This window comes from Jaculus jaculus, assembly GCF_020740685.1.
Source record: "Jaculus jaculus isolate mJacJac1 chromosome Y unlocalized genomic scaffold, mJacJac1.mat.Y.cur SUPER_Y_unloc_1, whole genome shotgun sequence".
NCBI classification, from domain to species: domain Eukaryota; kingdom Metazoa; phylum Chordata; class Mammalia; order Rodentia; family Dipodidae; genus Jaculus; species Jaculus jaculus.
In genome coordinates, this window is record NW_025423386.1 from 951,739 (window position 1) to 965,536 (window position 13,798).

A 13,798-nucleotide genomic window follows, 5' to 3' on the forward strand; every position below is an offset into this window, starting at 1 on the left:
CTATTATAAGGGAGACTTTTGCCGTGTAGAGTAGTTTGGGTTGGAAGCCATAGTTTCTTAACGTTCGGAGAGTTTTAATCCAGGCCCTTCTAGCTTTCAAGGTTTCCTTTGAGAAGTCTGAAGTAATTCTGATGGGGTTTCCTTTGAAAGTGGTGTGCTGTTTTTCCCTAGCTGCTTTTAGGATTTTTTCCTTGGTGTCAATGTTTAGAGTCTTAATGATAATATGTCTTGCGGAGTTTCTCCTTTGGTCTATTCGGTTAGGGGTTCTGTTTGCTTCTTCAATCTTGATGGTCCTTTCTTTTAAGAGACGGGGGAAGTTTTCTTCAATTATTGTGTTAAGTAAGTTCTCCATGCCTTTTGTCTGGGAAATTCTTCTCCTGGTATTCCAATGATTCCGATATTAGGACGTTTAAGTGTATCCCACAATTTTCTCATGTTCTGTTCACAGGAACCTTGCACATTTTCAATGAAGACTATGTATGCGCTTGCTGGTTGAGGCTAAATGAATCTAATTCTGAGACTGAATCGATGGCTTAGCAGTTGAGATGTTTGCCTGTAAAGCCTAAGAAAACGTTTGGTTCTCTAAGGTCCCACAAAAGCCAGGCACACAAGGTGATGCATGAGCTCATACCTACAAAGGGGCACATGTCATACTGTAGCCAATTACCTTGGCTAAGACCCTGATGTGCCAATTTTCTCTGTCTCTCTCTCCCTCTCTCTCTCTCTGTCCATCTCTCTCTCTTGCTTGCTATCTCTTATACAACGTCCAGTCTTTTGAGCTTGCGTAAAAAAAGAAAGAGAGACAAATATTTAATTCTCAGCGGGAATATTTCTACACTTGTATATCTGAAATTACAAAGTCTATTTCTCAAAGAGGGTACTTTCTACACTTGCATTTGAAGATTTTTGTTAAGGCAATTAAGTGCATCAGGTACCTCCAACACTTACTGTTCAGACACTACTAAGTCCATTTCTAAATGAATGGCAATCATTCACTTGCTCTTCAAATCTACTAAGGCTATTTTTGACTGAATCAAAAACTCCACTTACTACTCTGAGTCAGCTAAAGATATTCAAGGAGTTTTACTCTGTATTCATTTATGTTCATCAAAGTTATTGACATACAAATGTCTTTTGTCATAGTTCTTATTGCTTATGATTGTGTCATAATAATGGTGAACTTGTTTATTTAAAGGTTATTACACAGTTTATATCTTTTTGATGTTTTAGAGTGAATTATGAAAATATGTTCTTTTTTTGAGGGAGGGATAGAAATAGGCACAAAGAGTGTCTGAGAAGGAGGGAATGGGTGAATGAGTGTCTGAGGGATTTCAGTCAGTGTGAACAAACTTTAGGGACGAGCACCCCTTCCTGGCACATGATCAACGTTTTGTGCTTGCGTTACTCTGCATCTGGTGTCATCAAATCTGGATATTCAAACATGTGTCCCTAGGCCTTGCAAGGAAGCACCTTAACCACTAAGTCATCTCTCTAGCCCAAAATTATGTTCTTTTGAAATAATTTTCTATGTTTCAGCAGTGAAGAAAACATTTTCTTGTTTTTGTTTCAAAAAAGGATTTTCTTTAGCTAGTTCAATCTTGTTAACTTTAAAAAAGTCTCTACAGTTTCCTCATTCTTATCATTAATAACCTATTTTAAGACATTTGCATTTATTGATAGTGTTCATTAAATCTTTGTTCTTATAAGACTAACCGTTTGGTATGTGGCTCTGTATATTAATAAAGATCTCATGTTTTCACAATGTTTATCACAATGAAGTTCTTATTATATCATTTATTTGTGTCTCCTTATTTTCATGGTTAGACATTCTTTTGTTTTGAGCATGTTATAAGAGAATAAAGCTTGGCTTGACATTTAGGACCATTTGTTAATTTCTGCACTGATCTATTTGTCTGTCTAGCTACTGTATTTGTGTCCATTGCCAGCTTTTTCAGAAGCATTGGCTAGGAGAGCTAGGGAAGCTTGTTATATGGAACTTTTATTTGTGTGTCCTGTTGTGTGGGTTGGCATACATGCACTGTTTCCTCGTGTATATAAATGCAATAGAGCAAACTAGTGGTGTTTTCAGCAGCAATATAGGGTTTTGTTTACTTTTAGTGACAGTGAATTATACTAGATAGACGGGCTGTCTATTGAGCCCAGTAATTTCTCCTCTGTCAGCACCTTAGCAGTGGGAAAACTGGGATGTGTGGAGCCACATGGTTTTTACACACATGCATACAGGTACGTTTTCTTTCTTTGCAGCCCATGAACAATATGGAATCTAATGGGTTTCTACACTTTTAAGAATGTTTATTTGAGGTTGGAGCAATGGCTTAGTGGTTAAGAAATTGTCTGTGCAGCCTACGGACCCAGGTTCAAGGCTCAATTCACCAGGACCCACATTAGCCAGGTGTATGAGGGGACTCACACATCTGGGGTTAGTTTTCAGTGGCTGGGGACCCTGGTGTGCCCATTCTCTCTCTCTCTCTCTCCCTCTTTCTCTCTCTGTCTATCACTCTCAAATTAATAAATAAAAATATTTTTTAAAAAAGAATGTTTATTTCTTCAATAAACACTTCATTAAAAAAAATTATCTGGGCCTAATTCTTGTTTGGTAAATTTTTATGTTGGGTATAAAATAGCAGTTTTCATAAATCAACTTTAAAACGTTTTTAACTGCATTGTTCATTGTGTCTTAAGATTTTTACTGAATGTGATTTTAATCTTTAAAAAATTCTGTATAACCATGATATGTGAAGAAACCAATGTAGATGTCTACATACTTAATTTTATGATGGGTGGGAAGATATTGGACACTTCTGTTTACATCTCAAGAACGTTTTCCATTCTGCTTTTGAAAATCAATTAAATATATGTGAAATATGAAGTAAGAAATCAACCGTCCTTTTTTAGTTATCTTTAGTTTTGTTTTTGATTGGATTTTGGAGGTTGATTACCTCTAGCCCAAGCTGACCTGGAATTCACTATGTAGGCAATACTGTCCTTGAACTCATGATGATCTCCTGTCTCTACCTCCCAAGTGCTGGGATTGGAGACATGCAAACCACATCCAGCTTTGAGGTGTTTTTTTTTTTTTTTTTTGTTTTTTTGTTTGTTTGTTTTTTTTTGAGGTAGGGTCTCCCTTTAGCCCAGTCTAACCTGGAATTCAGGGTGGCCTTGAAGTCATGGCAATCATCCTACCTCTGCTTTCTCAAGTTCACCACCACATCTGGCAGAGTTATCTTTTTTTTTTTTTTTTTTAATTTTTATTAACATTTTCCATGATTATAAAATATATCCCATGGTAATTCCCTCCCTCCCCACCCCCACACTTTCCCGTTTGAAATTCCATTCTCAATCATATTACCTCCCCATTACAATCATTGTAATTACATATATACAATATCAACCTATTAAGTATCCTCTTCCCTTCCTTTCTCCACCCTTTATGTCTCCTTTTCAACTTACTGGCCTCTGCTACTAAGTATTTTCATTCTCACACAGAAGCCCAGTCATCTGTAGCTAGGATCCCCATATGAGGGAGAACATGTGGCACTTGGCTTTCTGGGCCTGGATTACCTGACTTAGTATAATACTTTCCAGGTCCATCCATTTTTCTGCAAATTTCATAACTTCATTTTTCTTTACCGCTGAGTAGAACTCCATTGTATAAATGTACCACATCTTCATTATCCACTCATCTGTTGAGGGACATCTAGGCTGGTTCCATTTCCCAGCTATTATAAATTGAGCAGCAATAAACATGGTTGAGCATGTACTTCTAAGGAAATGAGATGAGTCCTTTGGATATATGCCTAGGAGTGCTATAGCTGGGTCATATGGTAGATCAATCTCTAGCTGCTTTAGGAACCTCCACACTGTTTTCCACAATGGCTGGACCAGATTGCATTCCCACCAGCAGTGCAGAAGGGTTCCTTTTTTTCCACATCCCCGCCAACATTTATGATCATTTGTTTTCATGATGGTGGCCAATCTGACAGGAGTGAGATGGAATCTCAATGTAGTTTTAATCTGCATTTCCCTGATGACTAGTGACGTAGAACATTTTTTTAGGTGCTTATATGCCATTCGTATTTCTTCCTTTGAGAACTCTCTATTTAGCTCCTTAGCCCATTTTTTGATTGGCTTGTTTGATTCCTTATTAGTTAACTTTTTGAGTTCTTTGTACATCCTAGATATTAATCCTTTATCAGATATATAGCTGGCGAAGATTTTTTCCCATTCTGTAGGTTGCCTCTTTGCTTTTTTCACTGTGTCCTTTGCGGTGCAAAATCTTTGTAATTTCATTAGGTCCCAGTGGTTAATCTGTGGTTTTATTGCCTGAGCAATTGGGGTTGTATTTAGAAAGTCTTTGCCAAGACCAATATGTTGGAGGGTTTCCCCTACTTTTTCCTCTAGCAGTTTCAAAGTTTCCGGTCTGATGTTAAGGTCTTTAATCCATTTGGACTTAATTCTTGTGCATGGCGAGAGAGAGAATCTATTTTCATCCTTCTGCAGATATTTATCCAGTTTTCAAAACACCATTTGCTGAAGAGGCTGTCTCTTTTCCAATGAGTATTTTTGGCATTTTTATCGAATATCAGGTGGCTATAGCTACTTGGGCTTACATCTGGGTCCTCTATTCTGTTCCACTGATCTACATGTCTGTTTTTGTGCCAGTACCATGCTGTTTTTGTTACTATGGCTCTGTAGTATAGGTTAAAATCAGGTATGGTGATACCACCAGCCTCTTTTTTGTTGCTCAGTATTATTTTAGATATTCGAGGTTTTTTATGATTCCAAATGAATTTTTGGATTGTTTTTTCTATTTCCATGAAGAAAGCCTTTGGAATTTTGATAGGGATTGCATTAAATGTGTAGATTGCTTTAGGTAAGATTGCCATTTTCACGATATTGATTCTTCCAAGCCAGGAACAAGGGATGTTTCTCCACTTTCTAGTGTCTTCTGCAATTTCTCGCTTGAGTGTCTTAAAGTTCTCATTGTATAGATTCTTTACTTCCTTAGTTAGGTTTATTCCAAGGTATTTTATTTTTTTTGATGCAATTGTGAATGGGAGTGATTCTCTGATTTCATCCTCTGTGTGTTTGTTGTTAGCATATATGAAGGCTACTGATTTCTGTGTATTTATTTTGTATCCTGCTACATTGCTGTAGGTTTTGATTAGCTCTAACAGCTTGCTAGTAGAGTCTTTAGGGTCCTTTATGTATAGAATCATGTCATCTGCAAATAGTGATAACTTGATTTCTTCCTTTCCAATTTGTATCCCTTTTATGTGTGTCTCTTGCCTTATTGCTATGGCTAAGACTTCCAAAACTATATTAAATAGAAGTGGAGACAGTGGACACCCTTGTCTTGTTCCTGATTTTAGTGGAAAAGCTTCCAGTTTTTCCCCATTTAGTAATATGTTGGCTGTAGGCTTGTCATAAATAGCCTTTATTATATTGAGATATGTTCCTTCTATTCCCAGTCTCTGTAGGACTTTTATCATGAAGGGATGTTGGATTTTGTCAAATGCTTTCTCTGCATCTAATGAGATGATCATGTGGTTTTTGTCCTTCAACCCATTTATGTAATGTATTACATTTATAGATTTGCGTATGTTGAACCATCCCTGCATCTCTGGGATAAAGCCTACTTGGTCAGGGTGAATGATCTTTTTGATATACTCTTGTATTCTGTTTGCCAATATTTTGTTGAGAATTTTTGCATCTATGTTCATGAGGGAGATTGGTCTGTAATTTTCTTTTTTTGTTCTATCTTTGCCTGGTTTTGGTATCAGGGTGATGCTGGCCTCATAGAAGGAGTTTGGTAGGATTCCTTCTTTTTCTATTTCCTGGAAAAGCTTAAGAAGCAATGGTGTTAGCTCTTCCTTAAAAGTCTGGTAAAATTCAGCAGTGAATCCATCCGGGCCTGGGCTTTTTTTAGTTGGGAGATTATTGATAACTGCTCGGATCTCCATGTTTGTTATAGGTCTATTTAAGTGATTAATCTCATTTTGATTTAATTTAGGTAGGTCATATAGATCAAGGAAATCATCCATTTCTTTCAGATTTTCATACTTTGTGGAGTATATGCTTTTATAGTATGTCCCTATAATTTTTTGAATTTCTCTGGAATCTGTTGTGATGTTACCTTGTTCATCTCTGATTTTATTAATTTGTGTCTCTTCTCTCTTTCTTTTGGTCAGATTTGCTAAGGGTTTATCAATCTTGTTTATCCTTTCAAAGAACCAACTCTTTGTTTCATTAATTCTTTGGATTGTTCTTTTTGTTTCTATTTCATTAATTTCTGCCCTAATCTTTATTATTTCTTCCCGTCTACTACTTTTTGGTTTGCCTTGTTCTTCTTTTTCCAAGGCTTTAAGGCGAAGCATTAGGTCGTTTACTTGCGACCTTTCTAATTTCTTAATATAGGCACTTAAGGCTATAAATTTACCTCTTAGAACTGCCTTCATTGTGTCCCAGAGATTTTGGTATGTTGTGTTCTCATTATCATTTGACTCTATAAATTTTTTGATTTCCTTTTTGATTTCTTCATTGACCCACTCATCATTTAGTAGTGTATTGTTTAGCTTCCATGATTTTGTATATGCTGTGTAGCCTTTCTTGCTACTGATTTGTAGTTTAATTCCATTGTGGTCAGATAGAATGCAAGGAATTATTTCAATTTTCCTGAATTTGTTAAGATTTGCTTTGTGTCCTAATATATGGTCTATTTTAGAGAATGTTCCATGTGCTGCTGAAAAGAATGTATATTCTGCAGCCTTTGGATGAAATGTCCTGTATATATCTGTTAGGTCCATATCTTCTATGACCTCATTTAGTCCAGATGCCTCTCTGTTTATTCTTTCCCTGGATGACCTGTCAATTGATGAGAGTGGGGTGTTAAAGTCACCCACCACCACCGTGTTTGGTGTTATCTGTGACTTTAGTTCTAATAGTGTTTGTTTGACGAATTTGGGAGCCCCCATGTTAGGTGCATATATGTTTAGGATTGTAATGTCCTCCTGTTGGAGTGTGCCCTTAATCAATATAAAGTGACCTTCCTTATCTTTTTTGACTAACTTCGGACTAAAGTCCACCCTGTCTGATATTAGGATAGCAACCCCTGCTTGTTTTCTAGGCCCATTTGCTTGAAACACCGTCTTCCAACCTTTCACCCTAAGATAATGTCTATCCTTTGTAGAAAGGTGAGTTTCTTGAAGACAACAAATTGTAGGATCCTGCTTTTTAACCCAGTCTGCAAATCTATGTCTTTTCGTTGGGGCATTGAGACCGTTGATATTAAGAGATATTATTGAAAGGTGTGTATTTATGTTTGCCATTTGTGTGTGTGTGTGTGTGTTACTTGTTCTACCTGTGCTCTCTTCTGTTAACTGGTATTTGAGTATGGCTGGTTTTTTCTAGGTTCCTTATATGTGTGCTTTTCCTTTTGTTCAGCATGGAGGATTCTATCAAGTATTTTCTGTAGAGCTGGTTTTGTCTTCAGATATTCCTTTAACCTGCTTTTGTCATGGAATGTCTTTATTTCTCCATCTATTTGGATGGATAACTTTGCAGGATAAAGTAACCTTGGTTGACAGTTGTTATCTTTCAGAACTTGGAATATATCACTCCAGGCCCTTCTGGCTTTAAAAGTTTGTGTTGAATAATCTGCTGTAATCCTGATGGGCTTGCTTTTGTAGGTAACTTGATTTTTCTCTCTAACTGCTTTCAATATTTTTTCTTTGGTTTGTGTGTTTGGAAGTTTAAGTATAATGTGGCGAGGAGAGTTTCTTTCTGGGTTTTGTCTGGCTGGGGTTCTAAAGGCTTCCTGTATCTGTATTGGCACCTCTTTCCCAATTTGGGGAAAATTTTCCTCTATGATTTTGTTGAAGATGCCTACTATGCCTCTGGAGTGGAATTCTTCTCCTTCTACTATGCCCTGAATTCTTATATTGGATCTTTTCATAGTGTCCCGAATATCTTGAAATTCCCACTCATACTTTTCTATAAGTTTGTCTTTCTCTTTGTTGGACTGCATTAGGTCTGCCACCTGATCTTCTAGCTTAGATATTCTGTCTTCTCCCTCATCCATCCTACTGGTGAGATTTTCTACAGAGTTTTTTATTTCATTAACTGTGTTCTTCATTGCTAGTAATTCTGACTGGTTTTTCTTTATTATTTCTATTTCTCTATTTATGTCTTGTATTGCCTTCTTTATTTCATTAAATTGGTGTCCTGCCTCTTCTTTGATTCCTTTGATTTCCTCTTTGATTTCTTCTTTGATTGTTTTCATGTGTTCTTTGACCTCTTTGAACATATTTATAATTATTCTTTTGAACTCTTTCTCAGGCATTTCCTCTAACTCTTTCTCACTGGAGGACATTTCTGATGCATTAATACTTTTAGGTGGATTTATATCGTCTTGCTTTTTAGTGTTTCTTGTGTTATAATGTATATATTTTTGCATCTTGGATTAAGTTAATGCTTGGATTTTCTAGCTAGCTGTGTATTCTTAGCTGTATCAATTGATTTGGTGTAATATATTTTCAGGGTAGGACCTTAAGGTATTAGGTGTGGCTCTTAAGACTTTCAGAGTATCTACAAAGATGTTCTTAGGGGTTGAGTTTCCCTGCTATAGGAGTATTCAAGCAGGCTGAGTGGAATAATATACTGGTAGATTCTAAAATTTAGCTAAACACTGTACCCATTCCATCAAAAACAGCCCCGAGTATGTATGCAAGAGTAGTTATTATAATGACCAGATCCTCTATCAACATAGAGGTTTAGATTTCTGGTCTGTTGAGGTATCCAAGTCAGCTTGTGACCAGGTGAGACCCTTCCCTGGTGCAATCCCAGTTACCTTGGGTGATTGTGGTCTCAGTCAAGTTGCTGCCTGGGTCGTCGGGCTGCTGTTCTGATTTCTGGAGCTGGGCACTTGCTTTTCCTACGGGGCAAACTGAGCCGCTGCCGCCGCCTCTGCAGCTGTTGTAGGCGCCACCGCCGGAGCCCCCACCACTGCTAAAGCTGCCGTTGTCGTGTCCACCGCTGCTGCTCACCCCGAAGCCGCTGCTGCGGGATCTGTCACCGCTGCCGCTCCTGGGTCCACTGCTGCTGGGGCCACTGGTACCGGTGCTGGAGCCGCTGAAGTTGCTGCCAAATTCTGCTCCTGCTTGGGTCCCGCCGTCAGCCCAAGTTGGCGTGGCCGGGTCCCGGGCCGCTGCTGTGTTCGCTGGAGCTGGGTTCAGGCGGCAGGGGAGGGGAGGGAGCCGCGCTGTTCTGGTTGTATCGTTTCTCCACGTGTGCTTTTACTTCGCGGTCTGCTCCTCCCTCCGTTGCTCGCTGCCGCTCTCCCCTCACGTTTCCCGAGTTGCGGAGAGCGCGGTGTGAGGGGAAAATCCCGCACCTGGCTTGTCCTGCGGCTCGAGCCGAGAGTCCGGCGGTTTTCTGCCGCTCCGCGGTTGCGGCGGGTAGCCAAGCAGCCCGGAGCCGCTGTTCCCGCCTGTGCAGGCTCTGGATGCTCTGGAACCCTTCTACTTCTCCGCTGCCGCCTCAACTTCCTATACACCTCACTTTTTAGTAAAAGTGTGTATTTTGCTGAGTTTTTTTTTTTTGGTCTTCCCCCCCCAGACTGTTTTGGCGTGGTACCTACGCCGCCATCTTAACCGGAAGTCTCCAGAGTTATCTTTTTTGAATGCAGCAACATGCTAAGTATTAACCTCTTTGTCATATAATGCACACACTTCCTTATTTTCATAGAAAAATGTGACAGAACACAGGTAATACTATTTATTCAAAAATCGGCATATTTTTCTACTTCAAAACTGACTTGATTTTATCACCTACTTTTCCACCAACAAATATGACATTTCCCAAACAAGAAGGCAAAGAAAAATATATTCAAATTCTGACAAAGACTCTAAGGTGGGGCCTGTACATCTAAGTTGCAAAACTAGATTTCTTTATTCAGAACACATTGGCAGGTACACGAAACCAAGCCATTTAATCACAGAGAGGGTAGTAACACTAAAGATCACACACACACACACACAGACAAACATATTCAAAGCAATGGGAAGTACATGTACATGTCAGAGTGGGTGAAGAATCAGAAATACTCATAAAGATGAGAATACAATCAGGAATAAAATATGATTACAAGTCTGTTTTTTTTTTTTTTTTTTTTTTGATTCTGGTTCCAGACAACCAGTTGGTGCAGAAGCACCATGAATCTTCTTATAACCTGCAGAATTATAAGTGATCATTATTTATATGGATGTGAGGTGATATTGCAAACATCATCAGTGCCAGCGTATAAGGAAATCATATGGATGTTGCTTGAAAGCGGTGAGAATGAATGAATGAATAAATTCTCACAAATAACAACTCAAATAAATGGACACTGATTTATGGATATCAAGTATATTTATACTGGTATATTTTACAGTATCTACTACTTCAGATGACTTTTCTTGTCATGATAGAAGTGTGAGATCCCATGTATATAATGATGTCCCAAACTCACACTAATTAGATGCACATCCAGGCCACACATGGCAATAATGAGTCTCATTGAGATATTGTAGATATGCTGTCCGTGTGATTTCAGCATTCCCAAAAGAATTCAAATGCTTAACAATCATATTTCAGATTTCATTTTCTTACTAAATTTATTAATTTTTGCTTCAGTTAACGAAACTCAGTATTTACCCTGGACTAATTTAATATTATGGGAATTTAAAATATTGCATTAATACATTCTTTGTTTCATGCTTTTGTATGGATAATTTTTGTTTTACTGATTCGAATTGACTTCACGTGGTATTTAAGTTGAACATTTCAAGAGTAATGAGGGCCATGTTCCTACTTACAGAGTCAATATCTCCATTTAGGACAGGTGTCTGTAAAATACAACAAGAAGAGGATAAAGTGATACTGCATTCACCTAATAACCAAGATATCTTTAATCACCACTATTTTGAATGAGAAATGGCTTTCAGAAGATGACAGAGATTTCTTTAAACATTAATCTTTGTGTTCCCTAGCTGGCACAAGAGTGATTCACCTGTCTTGGTGACATCCAGGATATTTTCACTTGGAATTTTCTTCTCACTCAGCTTGACATACTCTTCCTGTGTCTCTTCACTTATAATGTGGCATTTTGCTGTATTTCATAAGATAGAAGTCAAAATGCATGGTCTTTAGCGACATTTCTGAATACAAAACCTATCCTAATTTGTAAAAAATAAATAAATAAATTGATCAAGGTTTATTTTCCACTAGTACATCACATCACACCTTCTGTTCATTACCCCCTTCATGTTGGTAATGCAACCCAGCAAGGGCAATTTAATGGGAGATTGATTCATACATTCAGGATTATCTCATTTTTCTACATTTTGGAAAAGTAACACAAAAGTAATTTCTTCTCTCCCATATATGTACTTCAAAAGGAAGGGAATTCTGTAATGTACAATTGGAATTTTGTGATGAATAGATCTGAGCATATCTATTTTATCTCAATATATGATGTAGAATCTATTCTCTGCACTTTCTCTATGAAAAAAAATGGCAGAGGAAATCACCAAATGTGCACACATGAATCCTACTATAGTTTTTTGTATATGTGTTACAGACAATTCCTGTGCCTATACACAATACCCTGATATTGCCATCCTCCCATCACCCTTTCTCTCCCTCCTCTCATATCTCCTTGTTCCCTGAACCACTAATTCTTTACAAGTCATTTCTATTTATTGTTATATCCTTATTTTCCCTCTTTTTCTCTATTATCATCAACAACAAACAAAAAGTATCAACAAAAAGTGAGAATTACCTATTTTCGTAAAGTTATGGCACGGTTTTAAGACACATGTGAACACGTTCCTATAGCAGGGTAAATTGTGAAAAAAAAATACATGTATACTCATTCTCAAAATACAAAACATCATATTTTCTCCAACACAGAATCAAATTGAATACTTACACAAAACTAGAAACACATCTCACTTTCCCTTTCATTATAATAATAGTCAAGTTTTAATATCATAGAATTCATCGAGACAAAATCCACTGAGAAGTACACCACCTTTGGGACTGAGAAGAAATATGTTTTCAAGATTAGACAATACCTTTTCTTCTACTTATTTGAGTTGCCCAAGTATTCTTTATTTAAATTATGGAACACTTGAGTTGGAAAGATGGCTTAGTGGTTAAGATATTTGCCTATAAAGCCAAAGGAACCTGCTTCCATTCCCCAGGACATAAATAAGCCAGATGTATGAGCTGGCAAATATGTCTCTAGTTTGTTTGCAGTGATGGAGGCCCTACGATGCCAATTATCTCTTTCTTTCTGTCTCAAATAAATAAAATGAGGAGCACTTCAAGAATTTGTTTGCCATCCCTAAACAGGGGCCATGTTAATCTAATCTGTATCATTCCAACTTTAGTAAATGTACTACTGAAGTGAACAGTATCTTCTTTTTGTCATACTATTTTCAACTACTTCATCCCAAACCAAAACAGTGTCTCTAATTCAGCAAACCCCAGATATTCTACATACAAAAATATCAAACTGAATAATTATACTCACTTATTGCTGGTATGAAGTTAAGTCCCAGTTATTAGTTGCAGGTATAGGAGCCTAAAGTTGGCTGCATGACATTCAACTTAAGGTTATTTAATACCTAGCTTCTGGGATGAGGAGACCGCTTAGCATTCCTTTAATACCTGTGTACCCAGATTCTATTCCCTAGTACCTACAAAAGACAAATGCACAAGGTGGGGCATGCTTCTGGAATTTGTTTGCACTGGCTAGAGTTTTGGAGTGCCCATATTCTCTCTTCCTCTCGTTCTCAAATAAATTTTTAAAAATAGACGTTTTAACTGCTGGGTTCATAAGAATTTCAGTGATATAAATAAAAGTTGGGATGGAGTTATTGGAATATCTTTGCTGCATTTGTCATTTAGTAATTCTGTGAGTAGATCATGTGCTTCAATATTAATGTTTTAAAATTTTAATTTGCAGATGAAGATTTGATGACAACATAGGAGACATTTTCGGAAAATGCAAATATTTGGTTTCTTTGTCTGAAAAAAACTTACATTCATCCTAACTTGAAAAATATGGCTGTATATTGGACCATTAAAAATAATTTTATTTAGGCATTTGAGATAAATGGAGTGAAAGAGAGAGAGAAGAATGAAAGGGGAGGGAGAGAGATTGAGAATGGGATTCCAGTGCCTCCAGCTTTTGCAAGTGAACTCCAGATATAACCCCTAACCTCTGAGTCTGGATTTATGTGGGCAATGGGCAATAAAACGTGGATCTTTAGGCTTTGTAGGGAAGTGCCTTAACCGTTCAGCAATCTCTCCAGCCCTACTTGAAAATATTTTTGTGTATTTATTTATTTATTTATTTACTTATTTATTTACTTATTTGTTTATTTGGCGAGGTATGGAGTTGCATGCCTTTAATCCCTACACTATGAAGGCAGAGGTAGGTGGGTTACTGTGGGTTCAAGACCACCCTGAGACTACAGTGAATTCCAGGTCAGCCTGGGGTCAGTGAGATCCTACCTCAAAAAAACAAAACAAAAAAAAATCATTAATGAATTTATTTTCTTATTAATACATTAATTTGAGAATGTAAAAGAAAGAAGGACGCAGTTGGAGAGAATGTGGTTGTGCAGTGTTTACTACAAATCCTGATATTTTCTAGTAATCATCAAAGTATCTAAGGGTATATTTTTAATTTTCATTAAAATTACAGTGATTTCATTAGTCCAAGGAT

The 13,798-nt window shown here is 37.4% G+C and overlaps 1 non-coding gene across 1 annotated transcript; it reads right to left on the bottom strand.

Annotated features, from left to right (window-relative positions):
- Positions 1-12,372: 12,372 nt before the first annotated feature.
- LOC123457157 lies at positions 12,373-12,477 on the bottom strand. Its single transcript, XR_006634924.1, has one exon. It is a non-coding gene; the product is annotated as a U6 spliceosomal RNA (small nuclear RNA).
- Positions 12,478-13,798: the final 1,321 nt, after the last annotated feature.